This window comes from Hypanus sabinus, chromosome 16 (assembly GCF_030144855.1).
Source record: "Hypanus sabinus isolate sHypSab1 chromosome 16, sHypSab1.hap1, whole genome shotgun sequence".
Classification (NCBI taxonomy): Eukaryota; Metazoa; Chordata; class Chondrichthyes; order Myliobatiformes; family Dasyatidae; genus Hypanus; species Hypanus sabinus.
In genome coordinates this window covers 15,591,581-15,615,558 of record NC_082721.1, presented here as the reverse complement: position 1 = coordinate 15,615,558, position 23,978 = coordinate 15,591,581, and the positions used below count along the sequence as shown (strand labels likewise).

At 40.1% G+C, this 23,978-nt stretch overlaps 1 protein-coding gene across 1 annotated transcript in view; it reads right to left on the bottom strand.

Annotated features, from left to right (window-relative positions):
* LOC132405784 (interleukin-6 receptor subunit beta-like) overlaps positions 1–23,978 on the bottom strand; it is a 126,998-nt gene that overhangs the window by 72,174 nt on the left and 30,846 nt on the right. The gene's annotated exons all lie outside the window — the stretch shown is intronic.

The following is a 23,978-nucleotide window of genomic DNA, read 5'->3' as shown; positions in this document are numbered from 1 at the left end:
TTTTGAAGGGGATGTTCCCTTGAACCTACTGCCCTTGTGTACTTTGATGGCAAGAGTTTGTGGACTTTAGTGATGCTGTTGGGGTAAGTGTGACAAGTAGCTGCGGTACATTTTGCAACTCATACAATGCAGCCATGGAGATCAGTGGTGGAGAGGATGAGCATATGTCATGGTAAAGATTATCTTTATTTGTTACATGTACATCAAAACATTCAGAGCAATGTTTCGCTTGCGTCAATGACTAACACAATCCACAAGGATGTGCTGGGGGCAGCCCACTAGTGTCAATAGAATATAGACAATAGGTGCAGAAGTAGACCATTTGGCCCTTCGAGCCTGCACCGCCATTCTGAGATCATGGCTGATCATCTACTATCAATACCCGGTTCCTGCCTTGTCCTCATATCCCTTGATTCCCCTATCCATGAGATACCTATCTAGCTCCTTCTTGAAAGCATCCAGAGAATTGGCCTCCACTGCCTTCTGAGGCAGTGCATTCCACACCCCCACAACTCTCTGGGAGAAGAAGTTTTTCCTTAACTGTCCTAAATGACCTACCCCTTATTCTTAAACCATGCCCTCTGGTACTGGACTCTCCCAGCATCTGGAACATATTTCCTGCCTCTATCTTGTCCAATCCCTTAATAATCTTATACGTTGCAATCAGATCCCCTCTCAATCTCCTTAATTCCAGCGTGTGCAAGCCCAGTCTCTCTAACCTCTCTGCGTAAGACAGTCCGGACATCCCAGGAATTAACCTCATAAATCTACGCTGCACTTCCTCTACAGCCAGGATGTCCTTCCTTAACCCTGGAGACCAAAACTGTACACAATACTCCAGGTGTGGTCTCACCAGGGCTCTGTACAAATGCAAGAGGATTTCCTTGCTCTTGTATTCACTTCCCTTTGTAATAAAGGCCAACATTCCATTAGCCTTCTTCACTGCCTGCTGCACTTGCTCATTCACCTTCAGTGACTGATGAACAAGGACTCCTAGATCACTTTGTATTTCTTCCAGAGCCAACACAGTTTGCCCACTGCTTACTAACCCCAACCTGTAAGCCTTTGGAATGTGGGAGGAAGCCGGAACACATTGAGGAAATCCACACAGTCACAGGAAGAATGTATCAACTCCTTATAAAACTCTGATCACTGATGCTGTAGGCCAGTGCTAACTGCTACAATGCTTGTACCATTTAATGGAGTAAACGGGGTGCCCATAAAGAAGGTGATTTGTCCTAGATGAAGTCAGGCATGAGAGTTGTTGTAGCTGCATTAATTCTGACAAGTGGAAAGCATTCCAGATCTGAGCCAGTCCTCATTGGAGTTGGTGAGGGTTAGCAACTTTAAATTCCTGGGTGTTATTATTTTAGAAGATTTGCCCTGGACTCAGCATGTAAGTGCAATTACGAAAAAGCATGGCAGCACCTCTAATTCCTTCGGAGTCTGCAGGGATTTGGCGTGACATTTAAAACTTTGATAAACTTCTACAGTTGTGTAGCGGAGAGTGCACTGATTGGCTGCATCAGAGCCTGGTATGGAAACACCAATGCTCTCGAACAGAAAATGCTACAAAAGGTAGTTGATTCAGCCCAAAACATGACAGGTAAAGCCTCCCAACTACTGAGCACATCTGCATGAAACAATGTCATAGGAAAGCCGTATTTATCACCAAAAATCACCACCTAGTCATGCTCTCTTCTCACTGTTGTCATCAGGTAAAAGGTACAAGAGCCTCAGGACTCGCAACACCAGATTCAAGAATAGTTACTACCCCTCAACAATCAGACTTTTGAACACAAGGGGATAATTACACTCATTTAACAATCCATTAAGATGTTTCAACAACCAATGATCTCACTTTAAGGACTCCTTAGCTCATGTTCTCATTACTTATTGCTATTTCTTTATATTTGCATTTGCACCAATTATTGTCTTCTGCACTCCAGTTGATCTTTCATTGATCCTGTTATTGTAACTGTTCTTTAGATTTGCTGAGTATGCACACAGCAAAATGAATTTCAGGGTTGTATATGGTGACATTCATGTACTTTGATAATAAAATTTACTTTGAACTTAGAAGATGGGAAGACTTTAAGGCATCAGGAAATCAATAACTCTCTGCAAGATTGCTAGGCTCCATTCATCTAAGCACCTTTTAGGCAGCGGGCCTAGTTATGTTTCTGATCAATGGTTTATTTCTCGGGGGACGTCACGTGATGACGTAGGATGGAGACATGGAAATCCAGCTCTCCCATAAAAAACTAATAAATTAACGCTTAAGTGAAGAAAAGTTTGTATATATTTTCTAAAAACTACATCTAAACTACTCAGTATTTTCCTTAGATATGCCTCCTAAACAGACAAAGAAGAAAACTACTACTTTGAAGACAGTACAAGCTGGGCCGGCCACCATGAAGAAGCCTCAGACTCAAGTGCATCTTACCTTCGGCGATACAGAACAGAAATTGGCGGCAACGTCAACAGTCTCCAAGAAGAAACAACAGGAACTGCGCGTGCGCAAAGGAAAGGGCATGTGCAAACATGAGAAATTTGAACTTCAAATCCCAGCTACGACTGGAAGTGAAGTGAAAATGAACCTGAGGTGGATTCGGATTCTCTGGAACATACAGATGAAGATGAGGAGGTAAAAGAAGAACAAAAGGAAGAGGTTGGAGTTGGAAGATATTCTGGAGACATAAGGGAAGCTCTGGCGCAAATAATGCATGAATTAAAAGAATTAAAAATATTAAAAATAATAAAAGAAGATATTAAAAATATGAAGACTATGTTTGATAAAATGGTGAAAAAACAGGAAAAATGGACAAGAATGTTAAAAAGCAGGAAGAAATAATGAGGGACACTATTGAAAGAGTGAATAAAATGGAAGATAATATTCTTGCCTGGACATCAGAAAGAAAACAACTGTTAGAAAAAATAGATGCGCTTGAAAATTTTAGTAGACGAACATAGTACATAGCAACATGAAGAATTTTAAAACAATTCCCCAAGGTATTATGAAAGTTGAAATATGATGTATTATTATAGACTGGAGTAACCCCATTAAAATAATGTCTAATTTACTGAATTTTTAAAGTTTTAATGTTAATGGGCGTAATGGACTGGTGAAAAGAAAAAGAATTTTAACAGACATTAAGAAAATGAAAATAGATATAGCTTTTATACAAGAAACACATTTAACAGAGATAGAACATCAGAAATTAAAAAGAGACTAGGTCGGAAATGTTATAGCAGCTTCACATAATTCAAAAGTGAGGGGAGTTGCAATTTTGGTCAACAAAACTTTACCAATTAAAATACAAAATGTATTAATTGATTCTGCGGGAAGATATGTAATTATACATTGTCAAATCTTTTCAGAACTATGGACTCTTATGAATATTTATGCACCAAATGAAAACGATGTAAAATTTATACCAGAGGCTTTTTTGAATTTGGCTGACGCACACGATAAAATATTAATAGGTGGAGACTTTAACTTCTGTCTAGACCCAGTTTTAGATAGGTCAACAAAGGTTGTTACAAAACCAAAAGTAGCAAAATTAACTTTATCATTGATGAAAGATTTAAATTTGATTGATATATGGAGAAGAATTAACCCAAGAGAAAGAGATTATTGATTTTATTCAAATAGACATAAAACTTATTCAAGGATAGATTTTTTCCTACTATCAGCGAATATTCAAGACAGAGTGAAAAATATGGAATATAAAGCAAGAATATTGTCAGATCATTCCCCCTTGATAATGACAATGATAATGATGGATAAGGAGGAATCGATTTACAGATGGAGATTTAATTTAATATTATTAAAACATCAAGATTTTTCTGATTTTATGAAAAATCAGATTCAGTTTTTTTTAGATACAAACTCACATTCAGTTGATGATAAATTTATAATATGGGAAGCAATGAAGGCATATTTGAGAGGCCAGATAATAAGTTATACTTCTAAAATTAAGAAGGGATATATGGTAGAAATAGATCAATTGGAAAAAGAGATTACAAAATTAGAAAAAGAATCTCAAAGATATATAACAGAAGAAGAACAAAGACAACTTGTTAACAAGAAGTTACAATATAATACACTTCAGACATACCGAACAGAATAAGCAATTATGAGAACTAAACAGAGATATTACGAACTAGGTGAAAGATCACACAAGATTCTTGCTTGGCAGTTAAAAACAGACCAGGCTTCCAAAACGATAAATGCAATTAGAACAAGTGTAAATAAAATTACTTATAAACCTTTAGAAATTAATGAAACTTTTAAAATTTTAATTCTGAACTGTATCAATCAGAATCACAAAATGATATTGTTGAGATAGAAAGGTTTTCATCACAAATAACTCTCCCAAAATTGAATTTGGAAGAACAGAAGGGATTAGATGTGTCTTTTACATTAAAAGAGGTTGAAGAAGCTCTAGGATCACGTCAGAGTAATAAATCTCCAGGAGGAGATGGTTTTCCACCTGAATTTTACAAAAAGTTTAAAGCTTTATTAATTCCTCCTTTTATGGAGCTAATACACCAAGCGGAAAGAATGCATAAACTTCCAGAATCTTTTTCAACGGCTATTTTAATAGTTTTGCCAAAAAAAGACAGATATCTTTCAAAGCCAACATCATATAGACCTATTTCTTTGTTGAACACAGACTATAAAATAATAGCAAATATTTTATCTAATAGATTATCTAAATACTTACCAAAATTAATACACATGGATCAAACACGATTTATTAACAATAGACAATCGGCAGATAATGTCACTCAGTTACTTAGCATAATTCATTTGGCACAAAAGAGGGAAGAAATGAATCTGGCAGTTGCTTTGGATGCAGAAAAAGCATTTGCTAGATTGGAATGGTATTTTTTATTTAAGGTATTGGAAAAATATGGATTAGGAGTATATTTTATAAAATGGATTAAAACCTTAAATACTGACCCCAAAGCTAAAGTGGTGACAAATGGCCAAATTTCAACATAATTTCAGTTAATAAGGTCAACCAGACAAGGTTGTCCATTATCACCTGCTTTATTTGTGTTGGCGATAGAACCATTAGCTGAATTAATTAGAACTGACTCAGATATTATGGGTTTCAGAGTTAATCAGGAGAAAATTAACTTATTTGCTGATGATGTTCTGATTTATCCAACTAACCCATTGCATTCGTTGTGTAAATTATCTTCTAGATTGGAAGAATATGGGAAAATACCAGGGTACAAAATAAATTGGGATAAAAGTGAAATTTTACCCCTTACTAAAGGAGATCATAGTCAATGCCGATTAATAACTCAATTTAGATGGCCGATAAATGGTATAAAGTATTTAGGTATAAGAATTGATAATGATATAAAGAATTTATATAAACTAAATTATTTGCCATTATTAAAAAAAATTCAAGGGGATCTTGATAAATGGATGATGTTACCAATAACACTAATAGGTAGAGTCAATGCTGTAAAAATGAATATATTCCCTAGATTACAATATTTATTCCAAACACTACCAATACAATTACCGCAGAAGTTTTTTCAAGAGTTAAATAAATGTGTGAGGAAATTCCTTCGTAAGATGTCAAGAATATCGTTGGAAAAATTGACATGGAAATTTGACTTAGGAGGGTTACAATTACCAAATTTTAAGAATTATTACAAAGCAAATCAACTTAGATTTATTGCATCTTTTTTTGATGAAGATAAACCGGCATGGATTGGAATAGAATTAGACAAAATAGGAGCAAATATACCAGAAGATTTTATATCTAAGTGGGAATCTAAATGGATACAGGAAAAGAAAGAATCTCCTATATTAAAACATTTGATTGATTTATGGGATAAGATAAATGTTGATGATGAGATAAAGAAATCTTTATTAGCAAGGAGACCTTTAATTCAAAATAAACTTATCCTTTTTACAATGGATAATCAACTTTCATATAACTGGTTTCACAAAGGGATTAGATATATAGGAGACTGTTTTGAAGGAGGTATATTAATGTCATTTGACCAATTAAAGAATAAATATAAAATATCAAATAACATTCTGTTATTTCCAATTAAGGGCTTATTTAAGAGATAAACTGGGTCAAACAATGTTATTGCTGAAACCTAATGAAATAGAAACTTTAATTCATAAAGGAAAAATTTAAAAAATTATTTCTGGTATTTATAATTTGATTCAAAAACAGGCAATTAAACAAGGAATTCATAAGTCAAGACAAAAATGGGAAACTGATTTGAATATTAAAATTGATGAAACAAGTTGGTCAAGATTATGTCTTGACAGTATGACAAATACAATAAATGTTTGACTAAGATTAGTACAATATAACTTTTTATATCAAATATATATTACACCACAAAAAATATATAGATTAAACTCAAATTTTTTCTGATCAATGTTTTCGATGTAATCAAGAAATTGGTACTTTTTTACACTCTACTTGGTCTTGTTTTAAAATTCAACCTGTTTGGACAAATTTAAGAGTTTTACTGGAACAAATTAATGGAATACAACTTCCACATAATCCAACATTATTTTCGCTAGGCAATATTGAAGGAATAAAATCGAAATCCAAATTGAATAAATATCAGAAAGAATTCATAAAAATTGCATTGGCAGTAGCCAAAAAGGCTATTGCAGTTACTTGGAAATCGGATGCATACTTAAGTATAGATCCTTGGAAGAATGAAATTTTTAGCTGCGTTCCACTTGAAAAAAATTACTTATAATTTAAGAGATAAATATGAAATATTTCTGAAAATTTGGTGCCCTTATTTACAAAAGATAGGAATAAATATATAGATGCTCTGAAGATAAAATTATTGGTTATCTGGGGAAAGAATTAAATATACACATTAAAGCTATTATGAACTCCATGGAGCATGTGGGGATCTTCCGATATCCAGGCATTCTTTCTTTCTTTCTTTCTTTTTTCTTCTCTTTTTTCTCCACAGGGATATGTTTGGGGGGAGGGGAAAAGAGTTGACAATTTTTTTTTCTTTCTGTAACCTATTTGAAAATTCAATAATTTTTTTTTAACAAATGGTTTATTTCCCCAGAGCTTTGCTGGTGGGTGATGTGGAGACAGCAAAGCCACTGAATGACATAGTTAATTGATTACACTCACTCCTTTTGGAGATGGTCATCATTTGTCATTTCAGAGGCCTGATCACTACTTTTGAAGCTTGCCATTCCCTGTTTAGATCCTGCTTCATTCAACTTATCACTGCTTCCTTTATTGAGAAATTATTAATGGAAGTTAACATTGTGTTAACAAACATCTCCACTTCTGTTCTTACACTTGAAAGATCATTAATAAAACTGAGGATGAGTGTGTCTAGGACACAGCCATGAAGAACTCCTGCATGAGGTTCAAAGGGTATAATTTATCTCCACCAAACTCAGTCATCTTTATGAGGTAAAACCCTGCCAATGTTACAGACTGACTTTAAACACTACTTACACCTCAGATTGCTACTAAACACTTCTGTGCATTAACCAGATCCTTTCGGAATCAAAATGTTCCACTATAATGTTACTTTCATGTTTAATTGAAAATCAACAGTTTCCAGATGATTCAACCCATTAAAGACATCATGGATGTATTAATAATTTCAGAGTTAGTGCAGTCTTGCTGCAGAGAAAATTAGCAAGGCACTGAGCACATCCTTTGGTAATTGAGAATACCCACACATCTCATTAAACCAAACTGTTTATTGGCTTCCTTCAGCTTACACAACTGTTTCCATAGAGCACCAGCTTTACTTGCAAAATGTTTACGAAAGAAACATATCCTCATTAATACACACAGTGTACCTTTGACAAATACTCAGTGACCTTTTCAGTGACTTTTCTTATTGTCGCATTTAGGTTCCTAGTGTGAAAACTCAGGACTTTATTTTTAAGTTTCAGCAGTGGAGGGGTGGCGATAGGAGGAGACGGGTGGTTACGATGGTTACATACAAAATATTTTAATAGATTCAAAGCATGAGCCAACACTGGACACTCTAGGCCACAGATTCCCAGTGTGGCCTCCACAAACCCCTTGTTTCATGGTAGTGTCAATTCACAATACTTACACAAAAAATAACCTGACCTGTACACAACAGGATTACAATCTACAAGTTCTTAGACAAATTCTATTTTCTATTTCAAAATAACTCAATATCATATTGTCACTTCCAAACATTTCTCAGTAACAACACTACTAAACATACTTTACTTCACACACAAATTGTACACTCTGAACACCAAGCATTTTAACTCACCAAATCCCTTGGTATGATTTAACAGAACCAATTCCCAGTTACATAGTAGAGATCTTGTACTCTACTCTCTGCCGATATTGTCTTGCTACAGCTGATGCACATTATAGCCGTAGCTTCAATGTACAGGTATCTTTTTATCAATATCGTCTCCCCTCCAGCAGTTTCACCCTGAGCTTTTCCAGGAAGTGCGGTAGAGATACTAGCTATGAATTTCACTTTTAACAGTTCATATCTTAGTTAGTTTCTATCGTTCGCTGTATTTCTGTTATTTGTCCACGCCCCATCAGCCACACCTCGTTCTCCCATAGCTCACTTTTTCTTATTAAATTTGGTAAACCTTGTTTTCATCCCTCCACAGGTGCAGCTTTCTAACGTTACATCCTTGTGTTTAATTAACCTGGGTTACATAAAACAAACGAAGTCTTGGGAGAACTCCATTTTTGTTTAGTATAGTGACCAATAAACCATATAGAATTCATTGCATGACCAATTTTTATTAATTAAAACTGTTGTTGCAGTAATGAAACAAATTCCCATCTATAGCACAGCCTAAGTCAGTCTTGGAATTGGGAACCCAATCTGTTGGAAAAGAACTTCCCAATTCCACAAACATTGACTCTAGGAAACCCAATCTAATCTGAGTTTCCAATCCAGAATGAGAAATACCAGGGCATTGCAGCCCACCAAACAGGGATTTCTGAATCAGGAACCAATGCTCTGCATTGGTTATCCAGAGTTAGTACAGATCAAATGCCAGCTTGGTAGTATTGATGGTGATATTCTTTTAAAAGTATAACTTTTCAGAGGAAACATTAAAGTAAGAGGTCATTAGCTAAACCAGGCGGATGTAAAGATTTCATGGGATTACATCATAAATACCAGTTATCAAAACGTATCGAATGTTGAAAGGCCTCAATAGATTTGATGTAGAGGGATGGTCTAAGACCAGGGGTCACTAGCTCAGAATAGAGGGGTGTCCTTTTTAGAACAGAGATGAGAAAGAATTTCATAAGCCAGGGAGTGGTGAATCTGTAGAATTTGTTGCCACAGGCAGCTGTGGAGGCCAAATCATTGTGTATATTTAAGGCAGAGGTTGATAAATTCTTAATTAACCATGGCATGAAGAAATATGGGGAGAAGGCAGGAGATTGGGGCTGGGAGAGAAAACGGGTCAGCCATGATGAAATGGCACAGCAGACTCAATCGGCCAGAAGGCCTAATTCTGCTCCTATATCTTATGGTCTTATGATTACTGGGCTCTGATTATCCTCAACTAGCAACAAGATTGGTCTATTGCACTGCTGGTATTCAAATTCAGCTTTCTGCTGCACATCACCGACTGCAACTCAACAGTTGTAAAGAGTTTTTGTACACCATGAGAGGGAAGGGATACATAAGGCGTGATGTGAAGAGAACAGGTGCAACTGCTGGAGAGATCTAACATGGAATACTGCAAGTAGGTTTTGGACAATATGTCTAAGAAATGATATCCGTGCACTGGAGATAGTATTGAAAAACACACACAAAATGGTGGAGGAACTCAGCAGGTTGGGCAGGATCTAAGGAGGAGAATAAACAATCAACCCTTTGGGCCGAGATCCTCCATCAGGACTGGAAATGAAGGGAAAAAGAACCAGAATAAGGTGGTTGGGAGAATGGTATTCTTGGGATGAAAGAGCTCAGGTATGAAGAAAGGATGAGCAGATTGGGTCTCATTCTTCCATTGAGTAGAGATGGACTCATTGAAACACAAAATTCCAAGGTTTTACAAGTGGATACTTCATCTAGTCTGGCAGTTAGAATTTGGGCATGGCTTAAGTGGTTGCCAGTTTAAAAAAGGAAGTAGACTGCTTCCCAGTCCTTGAGATATCGCCGAATCCCTTGAAAAGTATGCAAGTCAGAAGTCTTTTCACCATGAAGATCTGTTCCTCCTCGATAAACCTAGGTGGCAGCAAGGCTAATGGTGGTGGGGCTAAGGAGCTGGTACAGTCAGGTTTTAATTTAGAAATGTGGAAGGTGGGATTGATCTTTCAGGTCTTGGGGAGCTTCAAGGTATAAGCCATTGGGTCTATTTTCCTCAGGATTTCAAAGAGTCCAATGAACTTGGGCACCAACTTTCCAGATTCCACTCAGAGAGACAAATCATGAGTGGACAGCCAGACCTGTTGCCCAGGCTGTAAAGCAGGTCCCCAACTTCTCTTTCAGTTTTCCTTGGTCTCCGCTTTCCGTGTAGAGGCCAGAAAATCTCTCTTGTCCTAATCCACCTTTGCTTGCAACTTTGGACGAGATCTTCGGCTGCAGGGACCTCAACCTCGGTCTCCTGTTCCGGAAAGAGAGGTGGAGCATAATGAAACTGGCACTCAAACGGTGACGTCTCATGTGCGGAATGCTGTAAGGTTTTGTGGGTGACTTCTGCCCACATCAAGTGGTTACACCACTCATCAGGTCTTTCTGAGGCCTGGCACCTTAGGTTATGTTCTAACTCTTGGTTGGTCCACTCCATCTGGCCATTGGACTGTGGGTGAAAACCAGAGGAAAGGCTTGTTGTTGCTCCTAACAGTTTGCAAAACACCCTCCAGAAATGTGATGTGAATTGTGTATCACGATCCAAGGCAATCTCCAGTGGTTCCTGAAGACCTAGTCCAGGGCAACCTCAACCATCTCCACAGATGGTAGCTTCTCCAAGGCAATGAACTTGCAGGCTTTCAAAAACCGATCGACATCTACCATGAAGATTGACTTCCACTTGGATGGCGGGAGACTGATGACAAAGTCCATGGAGGTGTGTGCCCAAGGTCTCTCTGGAACAGATAGGGAATGGAGGAGCCCTTGAGGTCAGCTTCCTTGTTCCAGGCGCAAACCTCTCATGCCTGCACGTACTGCCGAACTTCTCTCATCATTCCAGGCCACCGAAACCTCCTCTTGATAAACTGGAAGGTCCTGGTTCTCCCGGGGTGTGCAGTCATTCTCGACGAATGTCCCAATTGGAGTACCTGGGACCGTACAGAGCTTGGGAAGAACAGCCTACCTGGAGGACTGTTCTTAGGAATCTTCCCTTGCACTTGGGCCTTGTGAGCAAGATCATCATTACCCCAATGAACTGGTAAAAATGGGACAAAATGGTGGTAGGCAGCTCCGTTCATTCTGGTTCATCAAACTGACAAATCTGGGCATCCAGTCAGTAGGTTAGGATGAATACAAAGCGCTTAAAGAACAAAGACCACCTGGCCTGCCTGGAATTCAGCCTCTTGGCCTCCTGAATATAAACCAGGTTGTTGTGGTCATTGCAAATGATAAAAGGGTTCTTGGCCCCCTCCAGCCAGTGACACCATTCCTCCAAGACTAACTTAACCTCAAGAAGCTCTTGATTTCTGATGTCACAGTTCCTCTCTGCCGGGGATAGCTGCCTGGAGAAGGATGCACATGGGTGCAGTTTACCGTCCGAAGGTGGTCGCTGGGACAAGATGGTACCTTTTCCAATGTCTGAGTCATCCACTTCCATGATGAAGGGAAAGTCCAGGTTAGGAGGAACCAAGGGATGTCCGGACTGTCTTACGCAGAGAGGTTAGAGAGACTGGGCTTGTACACGCTGGAATTAAGGAGATTGAGAGGGGATCTGATTGCAACATATAAGATTATTAAGGGTTTGGACAAGATAGAGGCAGGAAATATGTTCCAGATGCTGGGAGAGTCCAGTACCAGAGGGCATGGTTTGAGAATAAGGGGTAGGTCATTTAGGACAGAGTTAAGGAAAAACTTCTTCTCCCAGAGAGTTGTGGGGGTGTGGAATGCACTGCCTCAGAAGGCAGTGGAGGCCAATTCTCTGGATGCTCTCAAGAAGGAGCTAGATAGGTATCTTATGGATAGGGGAATCAAGGGATATGGGGACAAGGCAGGGACTGGGTATTGACAGTAGATGATCAGCCATGATCTCAGAATGGTGGTGCAGGCTCGAAGGGCCGAGTGGTCTACTTCTGCACCTATTGTCTATTGTCTAAGATGGGAGCTGTTGTGAACCACGCTTAAGCTCTGCAGAAGCAGCCACCATTTCAACCAACCTGGCAAAAAGCCCCATGGATTTTTTACCTCGTGCCGCCAGCAGAGCTGCCACCAAGCTTGATGCACCATCAATGACTCTCTCTGAGACGTGAGGCGAGATATCGGCTTTTATTGACTGGAAGAAGGAACAAGCAGTGGTTGACCACCATATTACATCCTGGAGACTGAGAGGCCGGGCTCAGGCCCCAATCGCCTTTATACCGGGGTCTGTGGGAGGAGCCACAGGAGCAGTCAGCAGGGGGCGTGTCCAGACAGGTGTATGTAGTTCACCACAAAGCTGAAGTTCCTGATGAACATCCAATAGAAGTTAGAAAACCCCAGGAGTCACTCGACTTGTTTGATTCTCAGTGGTGGTGGCCAGTCTCTGACTGTCTGGGTCTTGGTAGGGTCCATCTTGAGATCGCCGTTAGAGATGATGAAACCTAAAAATGAAACAGTCGTCACGTGTAACTCCAACTTCTCCAACTTGACATAAAGTCCATGGTCCAGAAGCCTCTTAAAAATGTCCCTGGCATGAGTGATGTGCTCCTCCATGGACTTCGAGAAGATTAGAATATTATCTAGGTAGATAAAAGCATACTTATGGAGAGTATCTCAGAGCGCTTCATTTATAAAGGATTGGAAAATGGCTGGAGCACTCACAAGGCTGGAGAACATAACCAGGTACTTGTGGCACCCTGTTGGTGTATCAAATGCAGTCTTCAACTGATCGTCTTCCCTAATACAGACCAGATCGCATGCAATCCATAGGTCTAGTCTTCTGAATACCTGTGATCCTTGGAGCATCTCTAAAGCAGTATTTATGAGTGAAAGGAGGTAGTAATTCTTGGGTGATATGTGTCTTGGCCCTATAATCAATGCGTGGCAGCAGGCTCCCACCTTCCTTATCTATAAAGTAGTCTGCACCAGCGGGTGAGTTGAAGGGCCGAATTAAGCCTGTGGTACTTCTCTCTGTGCCTGAAAGTGCATACAATCGACTCCGCAGGGGACAAGTACTAGGCAGCAGGTCCATAGCATAGTTGTAGAGTCGGTGCGGTGGAAGAGTTGAGGGCTTTTCCATGCTGAAGACCTCCTCCAAGTCCTTGCAGACAGAAGGGACTTCAACTGCTCTAGGTGTCCCTATCTCCTCCGGAGCTTCCTTCGAAGATTTCTCCTGAGGCAGGGGTGATTCAATGGACCTGTGAGTCCTGTTACTATGATCACAAAGTTCCTTTGTAGAAACAGAGGCAGAATCCTTAGTCCGTATCCTCAGGCAACAGCGGTGAGGTGTTACAATGTGTTCTTACCCCACCCCCCGGAAAAGGCTTCAAGTATTGGCGTACAGGACCCTTTCCCTTTCTTGAGACCTGATGGCTGGAAGCCTTAAACTTGGCGGTGAGTTTCCCCAGACTACTTGGGTGTCTCCTTGGACTGTTCCTGAACCAGAGATTCCCTCTCTCTAGCTCCTGTGGGATCTCGAATAGACAGAGTCAAGACTCGCACAGTCCCATTGGCTGGAACTGGCTTGACCGCTTGAGGACAGGATGGGGTCTCCAGAAGGTCTTAGGTTCCCTCGCACTGATGGCTGCCCCCTCATGGGCTGTTGGTCGCTGGAGAAGCTGGGTGTCGGAACACCGTGCCACAAACAAACTTTCTTCCAATGACTGGACCAAGCAATGATTCTCCCCTCCCTCCAGTCCACGGATGGGTTACACAGGACAGCCAAAGGGACCCAAGAGACAAGGGAATAAGTGGAGAGTCAATAATGTAGAAACTAATGTCTTCCACATGATCTTCTAACTTCATCTGCAATTCCACAGTCTGTTGCTGGATCTGCCTGGAGCCTAGTGGGTGGCCCTCCAAAACAGCCATGGGCATGGACTGGCTGTTCTTAAATCCAGAAAATTACCAGCTGCCCCCGAGTCCACACAAACCTCAAACTGCCTCAAGTTCTTGCCACAGGTGAGCTCCATTTTCACCACAAAACCAGAATCCATGTGATCGGGCGTAGTAGCTGTTACCATCACAATCCTCCTGACACTGGATGGTCTTAGCTTTTCTGCAGATGGCTGCTGCTTCAGACATTCGGCCCGCAGGTGACCTGCTTCCCCACAGTAAAAGCAGCAACCTTGACACCAACACCGGGACCTCTTACTGGCAGATAGTGCAGTGCCACCGACCTGCAAGGATTCGATCGGATCTTGAGCAGGCGACAGGCTGGTTGTGGCCTGAGGCTGGAGAGTTGAACTGCAATACATAGGGAACAGACTCAGGCTGGTTCTCTCCAACCTCGTGAAGTGGCCTCACTTTTGCACTGCCCGACAATTATCAAGATGGATAGACTGGTTGATCGGAACCTCCAAGTGCTCTGCTGCCTCTCCCAAGATGAGGGCATCCTTCAGTTCATCTTGGAGAACATGGCGGTATAGCATGGCCAAGAGCTCCCTGTTCCAACCACTCACCTGGGCCAAGGTCTGGAGTTCAATCATGCCGTCGGCCACTGACCGTCCCTCCTGTTGAATCTTCATTTGGCAGTCCGAGGGTCGGCTAGCTTTGGCAGGGTGATGAAGCACCTTCCTCACGGTGGTCCAGAATTCATCTGGATCCGAGCACACCTCTGACCTACGTTGCCAAAGCACAGTAGCCCAGGCCAGGGCTCTCCCAGTCAGAAGAGAGATAATGAAAGCCTCCTTTCCGCACTCCGCAGGGAACCAGGATGGTTGGAGTTCAAATACTGATGGGCATTGGATGAGGAAGCTGTGGCAAGAACCCGGTTCACCGTCAGATCTATTCAGGGTTGGAAAGTGAACAGCGTCTGCAAAGCGACCGACAGCCTCACACAAGCGACCTTGGCCTCCTCAGGCAATAGTCAGCCAACAGCGACCTGGAGCTTGTGTATTTCCAGGCTCTGTCTGGAAATCTTCTTGCTGTGGTTGGCCACAGCTGCCAAAAGGCTCTTACAACCCCTTGATTCCATGGTGGCTCAAGTGTACTCTGATGAGAGTCCTTGATGAGGATGGTTTGGACTCGAGCTTTAGAAGTATCTGAAGCAAGGTTCGATATCAAACTGCATCAGAGCACAAAACAAATGCTAGAGGATATCACTTGTTGGCCTACAGTTGAGCATGGAACCACAGTTCAGATGTTCCTCAAAACCTCAATTCTTGATATTCGAAACATGATTACTAATTAGTGGGTCCATCCTGAACCCTTAAAAGGCCGCATCTGCTATCTGTACTTTGAGAAGTTTAAGCTTCTAAATCCTGGAAGCTGGCGCAGTTGCGGGCATATCGTAACAGCGTGGGTTTTTTCTGGATGGTTCGTTTTCAATCAGTAGGCTAATTGGTCACATGGGTGTAATCGGGATAGAAGGGTCTGTCACCGTGCTTTATCACAGAACAAAAGGTAACTTCCACATTCCTAGGATTGGATCTTTAACACTCTTGTTGACTGGATTTCTACCATTTTTTAGATACATTCACCAAACCAGGGGGTTCCGATTTTTGAATTTCAGTTTGGATGTTTTTTAGTGCACAACAAAGAGTATTTCTACCTCAGCAGCTTGGAGGCATTTGATACATTACCAGGCAACAGATCTTAATGAACTCACACGAACAAATAGCAAACAGATTTCCACCGCATTCATCCTGGGGGCTGAGGGATTAAAAGACCTTGGATTATGAAGCCAGATTCATATTCTTCAGATAAACTTTAAGTTTTTTTTTCCCATTTAAAGGAAAGCTGATTATGAAAGTAAATTATGAGAGCTGCATTGTGTTGGGTTGTATGAGAATTTCACTACTTCATGTATCTGCATGAATAATTGAGTTAAAAATCACAAAAGTTTAATGGCACAGCCATGGCAACTGTTTGTCTCTCTGCTTTAGCTTTCCAATACATTTTCATCTCCAGCCAATTAAACTTGTGGAATATGTTAATCCACCATCTTTTGATATTAATTGCTGAACCTCTGAATGTCATATAAGGTTGCTGACACAATCCCCTTTCTGCTAAGCTTAAGCTATGCAGGCTCCACAATGGGTAGTCAAAATTGCCCAACGCATCACTGGTACTAGCCTACATTCCTCAAGGACACATTTATACAGAAATGTGCCAGAAAAATTGCCAGCAACATCATGAAGGATCCCACTCATCCTCCTCATAGACCACTCCTATCAGGGCAGAGGCTATGTAGCATTCACTCCAGGACCACAAAACTCAAAAGCAGTCACTTTCCCCAAGCAGTAAAGCTGATCAAAACCTCCACCCATTACTACACACACAAAGTGGTGGAGGAATGCAGAAGGTCAGCCATTTATGGAAATGAATATAGTGTTAGCGCATTGGGCCAAGACCCTTCTTCAGGACTAAGAAGGGAGGGGGAAGATGCCAGATTAAAAAAATTAGAGGGGAGGGTAAGAGAGCTAACTGGAAGGTTAAAGGTGAAGAAATGTGTATGGGAAAGGTAAAACGCTGGACAGAATGGAATCTGATAGGAGAGGAGAGAAGTTCATTAGCCCACCACCACTACTTTATCATTTCCTGTCAGACTGACTTTATGTACAGACTCCTGTGCCTGGTGTCACTTTATGTACTTATAATCAAACTGTGCACAAAAGCTATTTTATGTATTTATATTGATTGTGCTTTATATTATTGTGTTCTTTATTTTAATGTGTTTTTATATGCTGCATTAGATCTGGAGTAGCATTTCATTCTCCTATACACTGATGTTAATCAATCTTGAATTCCCCATAACTTTCAGAAATGTGGTTTGATTCAAATGTCCAGATGGATGAATGAGAACAGCTTTGTAGTATTTTTATATATAAATGCAACACCTACTCTTTAATATCATAGTCTCTTAAACTGCTGTGATATTTTACCAACATACTAAAAAAAGGATAGAACTAGTTTGATAGAAATCATTTTAATTACTAAAACCACACTGAAGCTTAGAAATGCCAGTTTTACCCATGAGCTCCAAGCACATTTTTGGCAAAAAAAAGCCCTGGATTTCTCTCCAGATTGGAGTTTTCTTCGTAGAGTGAGAACTTAGCATGAAACTGAACAGTGTAACAGGGAGCAATGCCAGCCATTCCCAAGTTGAGTTTTGAAGCTCCTAACATTGTAATGGACAGCAGAGCAGCAGCTGTGGATGTAGCTGAAGCAACTTTTGGCACCGTGTTATAGGACCAAATGTTGGGGATTGGGCAGCTTATCCTTGGGATATTTCCCCTTATAAAACTGATGATAGTCAGGGAGGGGAGCATATTTTGTGGATTTTATTCATGTGAAGAATAAACACCAAATATCTTCCTGTCAAGATTCTTGGGATCCTAACACCTTAGAGGACTTGTTATTGGTAAGGGCTTGTACTGTGCTGTAATGTTCTATGCTTACCCAACCACAGGCTTTAGTAAACAGAAGAATTTTCCCAAATGGGAAAAATTGTGGGTTCTGCAACTACAGGACAACATGTCAAGAAAGCATTTGTAATGATAGGATGCATAGACTAGAACATTTTGGGTATCCCACTGGAATTGATGACCATTCAATGAAGGTTATAATGAGGCTATAACATATCCAGGAACACAAGAGGTATCCAAAGAGATGGTGTGGACAGTGCACTTGCTCTGGTATTTACAAAAGACTTCTCTGTATTCTCAATACTGGAGAGTCCAACACGACCAAAACTAGGGTGTCTTGCAATTAATGATCAACAATCTTCTGTCAATATTATTGCTTACAAATGTTGAATTTTAAGCTTTGTGAAGTTATTTATTTATTATTGTTTTATTTTATTTTTATTATTTTTTTATACACTGCACCAAAAGAATATACTTTAATCACCATTATTCATTTAATTCACAGTGATCTTGTCACTTTCGCCGTTCATTAAGTTTGCACAACCATACAAGGAATGATTCTCTGCTCTTGTTTACAAAATTGTACCAAAGTCCAACAAAAGTTGAGCTCACATCTTTAAGTATCTTGCAACTTGAAAATGCCACTGTATTCCAGATTTAATCCTTTGGGATCTGAGTCCCAGAAATTCCACCATTTAGTGTGTTCAATCCATCTCGATTGATGGATTTTTTTTATAGATAAAAAGACACTTGAGGGGAATCAGTGGTTTTGGAAATCAAGCAAGGAAGTAAACAGATATAGAACTGGCCATGGCCTTACTGAATGATGGAACAGACTTGACTATGGGGTTGTATGCCATGTTTGCAGTGACTGTCCCATTCATTCTTTTCCATTGCTAGATTATCCAAATTGGCCCCTTTTCACAAAGAGGGTCAACTTTAAAATTTTCATTGTGTTTTATTTCTACCTCTCAACTCCACCAGACCTTCAGTCCTCATACTTCCAATACTAGCCTTGAGAGTTTAATTGCTCCATTATTAGTGGCCACTCAGTAGCTGCCGATATGATATGCTCTGAAATGTATCTTCATGTGTTAAGATGTTCTTAAATCTCTTGGAGAGTTGAATGCCTCAAAAATTAAACACATTGCCACATCTTTGTATGTTATGTGATTTAATTTGCATGGGGTGCTTTTACTCAGAAATATTGCTTTTCATTTTCACTGGTTTGAAATCCTGCAGCAGCATTGCAAGAACAGTCTTACCCAAAGTGAAGGAAGAACTGACACTGAGGGTATTCAGGGATGGGTATTAAATGTCAGAATTCCCAAACTTCACATGAATGAATAATTTGAACAAATATGATGCAGCGCAGAGTTATAAAGAAAATGGTCTTACTAAGATTCCATAAGCAGTGAGACCCCTTCCCCTTTCTATTCCAGTTATAAACGGCTAACATTTAATTGTCACTGAATTTTGTACTTAATTGAGATGGGATTTTTCTTCAGAGCAAAGGTTCCCACCCTTGTGTTGACAGACCCCTTGCTTAATAGCCTTGGCCCATGGCATTAAAAAAAAAGTTTGGGAACCCCTGCTTTAGACAGAGTGTGGTCTACAGAATCTGTAGAATTATTGCCATGGACAGCTGTGGGGGACCAAGTCATCAGGTGTACTTAAAGCAGAATTTGATAGGTTCTTCATTAGTAAGAGTGCCAAAGGTTACAGGGAAGAGGCAGGAGAATGGGGTTGGGAGGATTAATAAATCAGCCATGATAGTATGGCAAAGGAGAGTCAATAGGTCAAATGGCCTAATTCTATTCCTATGTCTTATGGTCTTAAGGGGTTTTTGCACAGGGATCCCCCAAATACTTTCATACAGCCACTAAACCATACCTTTAAATTCATGGATTATTTAGTACTTGGTCCAAAATGAATAACCTCACATGCAACTGAATGGAAATACATCAATTGCTAGTTTTGCTGGAACATTTTAATCAGTGATTCTAACTTAATACTGCTGCCTTCACTGTATTGGCAATATATAGTATCATCAAAAAAAAAGATTGGCTTGCATCCAAGCCATTGATAAATGACATGAGCAAAGATCTTCATTAAGTTACTATGAGCCATTTCCTTCCCATATAAATAGGGCAAACAACATTTGTTCATGGTCTTGTTTGTGTTATCACCTGAAATAGGTGTCAATTAAACAACCATCTACATTAGCAATATTTCATTGTTTGGAAACAATTGAACCAAATGGCTTTATTAATTGGAACCAGCATTTTGCTATGATTAATGTCTCCATTTGCTCCAAAAATTAGCTTATTATGGAAAGGATTATACAGGAGGCAAACATTGCCATCTTTGCATTTGAACCTATTCACTGTTAACAAGGCTTATCAGGGAAACAGAAGATCACTCAATTTCAAGCGCTAAGATCTTAATGGTAGTGTAGAATATCATTCACACTTTAATAGCGGTGTGGATATGCTGTTTATGGTTATCTTCTTCAACATTTTTTGCATGCTCCCTGCACACCTTCAAAATAGCAACCACTCTGCAGCACAGGTGGCCAGGGTAGGAGAAGCAGTCAAAGGAAATAATGGAATAGAATGGAAATTTAACTCTACTTCTTTCTCTCTCCAGAATGAAAAAAAGTTAATTAATGTTGTTCATGTTTCACACTATATGTAAATTGGCTTGTAAAAAGCCATTGCCCCTGCTTACAGGATGACATTGTGTATGCTTAAAGACAAGATGCTTGTAATCCAGAGCAACACACATAAAACGCTGGAGGAATTCAGAAGGGCAGGCAGCATCTATGGAGAAGAATAGAAAGGACCTGATGAAGGCTCTTAGCACAATATGTCATCAGTTTACTCCTTTACATAGATCAAAATCAGAATTAATATCACTGGCATATGTTGTGAAACTTGTCTGTGCAGCAGTACATTGTAAAACACAATAATAAAAACCATAAATTTGGTGTATTTGACAAATAAACTCTCTCGGGCTTCCAGCCAGGTACCCTAATTGATTTTAACTGATTGATTAGTTTTCATCCAATCAGATTTCCACTCTCCAACCTTGCTTACAATCGAATTCCAGTTATTCCTTAGAATGATATCTTCCTCTTTGTTAATACTATTTTCCTCTAGTTTTACTTCAATGGCTTTCTTCACCAGGCAGTCCCAAAATCAGGAGGGATGGATAATGGGGGTATAAATACCACCTGACTAGACATGCCCAGACATCATCCCTGATGAAAATGGCAGTTTGTCATCAAAATGGTTAACATTTACACCTGTACCCAGCTGGAAGCCAGCCAAGAAATTATTTGTATATTATATATTTTTTAAAAAATTAAATAAGTAGTGCAAAGAGGGGAAAATATGTATGATGTCAAGCTCATGAGTTCAATGTCCATTCAGAAATCAGACTGGCAGAGAGAAAGAAGCTATTCCTGATTCACTGAGTATGTGCCTTCAGGCTCCTGTACCTCCTTCCTGATTTTGAGAAGAGGACACGTCTTGGGTGATGGAGGTCATTAATGATGGATGCTAACTTTTTGGAGCATCACTCCTTGAAAATGTTGGTTAGTGCTCTTGATGGAGCTGATGGAGTTCACAACTTTCTGCAGCTTATTTTGATCCTGTGCAATTCCACCTCTCCCCCATACCAGACAGAGATGCAGATAGATAGAATGTTCTTTGCAGTTCATCTGTAGAAATTTGCAAGTGTCTTTGATGACATACCAAATCTCCTCAAACTCCTAATGAAATATAGCTGCAGTCAAGCCTTCTTTGAAATTGTATTGATATATTGGGCCCAGGATAGATCCTTGGAGATGTTGACATCAAGGAACTTGTAACTGCTCACCCTTTCTACTTCTTATCCCTCAATGAGCACTGGTGTGTGTTCCCTCGTCTTACCCTTCCTGAAGTTCACAATCAATTCTTTGATCTTGATGCTGCCTGTCCTGCTGAGTTCCTCAACATCTTGAGTGTGTTGACCTTGCTTCTTATAGAGTTCTGTACTAGTTAATTTAAGTGACATCCATTGTTGGTACTTCTACAACAATTTATTGATACATAAAATTATATGTTTAAAATGTGCAGTTAATTTACAATCTAATTGTTAAAACTCAGTTAGAAAAACTAGCTTAATACCCCACAAGTGTTTTTTCTCCCCCACTTGGTTTCTCTTCAAATTAGGTTTTATAGAGAATGTTGTATTTACAACAAAAATTCTGATATGAAAAGTTTAATGAGATTCAGCACAAAAAGACACAATTTTATGGTGGTAACAATGGATGCCACAGCTAGTAGAGTTGCTGCTTCAGTTGCAGGAACACAGGGTTAATCTTGACCCATGGTTCTGTGTGAATTAGACACGTTATCCCTGATTGTGAGTTTCCCCATTCCTCTCACATCTCAAAGACGTGCAAGTTGACTAGTTACTACAAATCTTCCCTCATGTAAGCAAATGCTGGAATTTGGTGTTGATGGGGCTATGGGCAGGATACTACAGGGAAAATTAGAGAGGGGGGAGGTGGGTGGAGAAGGTTAGGGTTTGACAGCTGACATAGACTCAAGTGAACCAAACTAGCTTCTAGGCTTCACAAAAATGTTGCCAGGACTGGAGGATTGGAGTTATAAGGAAAGATTGAATAGGTTAGAGCATTATCCCCTAGATTCCCTAGAATGTAAAAGACTGAAAGGAGACTTGATAGAGATGTACAAAATTATGAGGGGTACAGAGATGGGGTAAGCGCAAGCAGGCTTTTTCCACAGAGATTGGGCGAGACTACAACAAGATGTGACAGCTTAAGGGTGTTTGGTGAAAAGTTTAAGGGGAACATGAGGGGAAACTTCTTCACGCAGAGGGTGGTGAGAGTGTGGAATGAGCTGTCAGTGCAAGTGGAGGACGTGATTTTGATTTCAATGTTTAAGATAAGTTTGGACAGATACATAGATGGGAGGGGTAGGGAGTGCTAGGGAGTGCTCGTCAATGGGATTAGGCTGTCTAAATGATTCAGCACAGATAGTAAGGGCCATCGGGCCAGTTTCAGTGCTGTAGTTTTCTACAACTCTAAAATATGGACTCTGGACCCCAGACAGTGTGAGGGGTCAGACGCCCCAAGCTGCAATAGCATTGCCCTAATCGGATGATACAACATCATTTTCACATCAGCCATTACTGACTGGTTTGGTGCAGCATTCTCTCACAGTGCAGTATACAAAAACTACAGTGAACTGCAGCTGCATTTTACCACCACAAGACCAAATGATGTATACCAGAACCAGACTTGAGATTCATCTTCTTGCAGGGAGCCACAAACAAAGGAACACAACAAAACGCATGAAAAATGCCACAGAACATAGACGGTCAACAACAACAAAGACAACCAAATCCCAAGTGTGCATCAGAAGAACAAACCATTAGACATGGGAGCAGAATTCGCCATTCATCACATCAACCACTCACTCCTGCCTTCTTCCCAAAATCTTTTACACCCCAACTAATCAAGAACCTATCAACCTCCACTTTAAATATACCCAGTGACTTGGCCTCCACAGCTATTTGTGGCAATAAATTCCACAGATTCACCACCCTCTGGCTAGAAGAAATTCCTCCTCATAGCTGTTCTAAATGGACTCAGCTCTATTCTGAGGCTGTGTCCTCTGGTCCTAAACTCACCCACTATAGGAAACATACCCTCCATATTCACACTATCTAGGCCTTTCAATATCCAATAGGATCCAATCCCCCATTAATTTTCTGAACTTCCGCGAGTACGGGCAGAAACCTTAAAATGCTCCTCATACATTGAACATTTTACTTCTGGAATCATTCTCATGAATATCCACTAGTCCCTCCCCAACACAGCGCATCTTTTCATAAATAAAGGGAGCAAAACTGTTCACAATACTCCAAGTGTGGTCTGACCAATGTCTTATAAAGCCTCAGAATTACATATACAGTATGCTTTTATATTCTAGTCCTCTTGAAATGAATGCTAACATTTCATTTGCCTTCCCTACCACCAACTCAACCTGCAAGTTAACCTCCAAGGAATCCTGCACCTAAGTCCCTTTCGACCTCTGATTTTTGAATTTTCTCTCAATTTAGAAAATAGTGCATGATCATACACTTCCCTACATCGTATTCCATCTGCCACTTCTTTGCCCATTCTCCCAATCTGTCCAAGCCCTCTGCGGACTCCCTGCTTCCTCAGCACTACCTCCACCTCACTTCATATCATCTGCA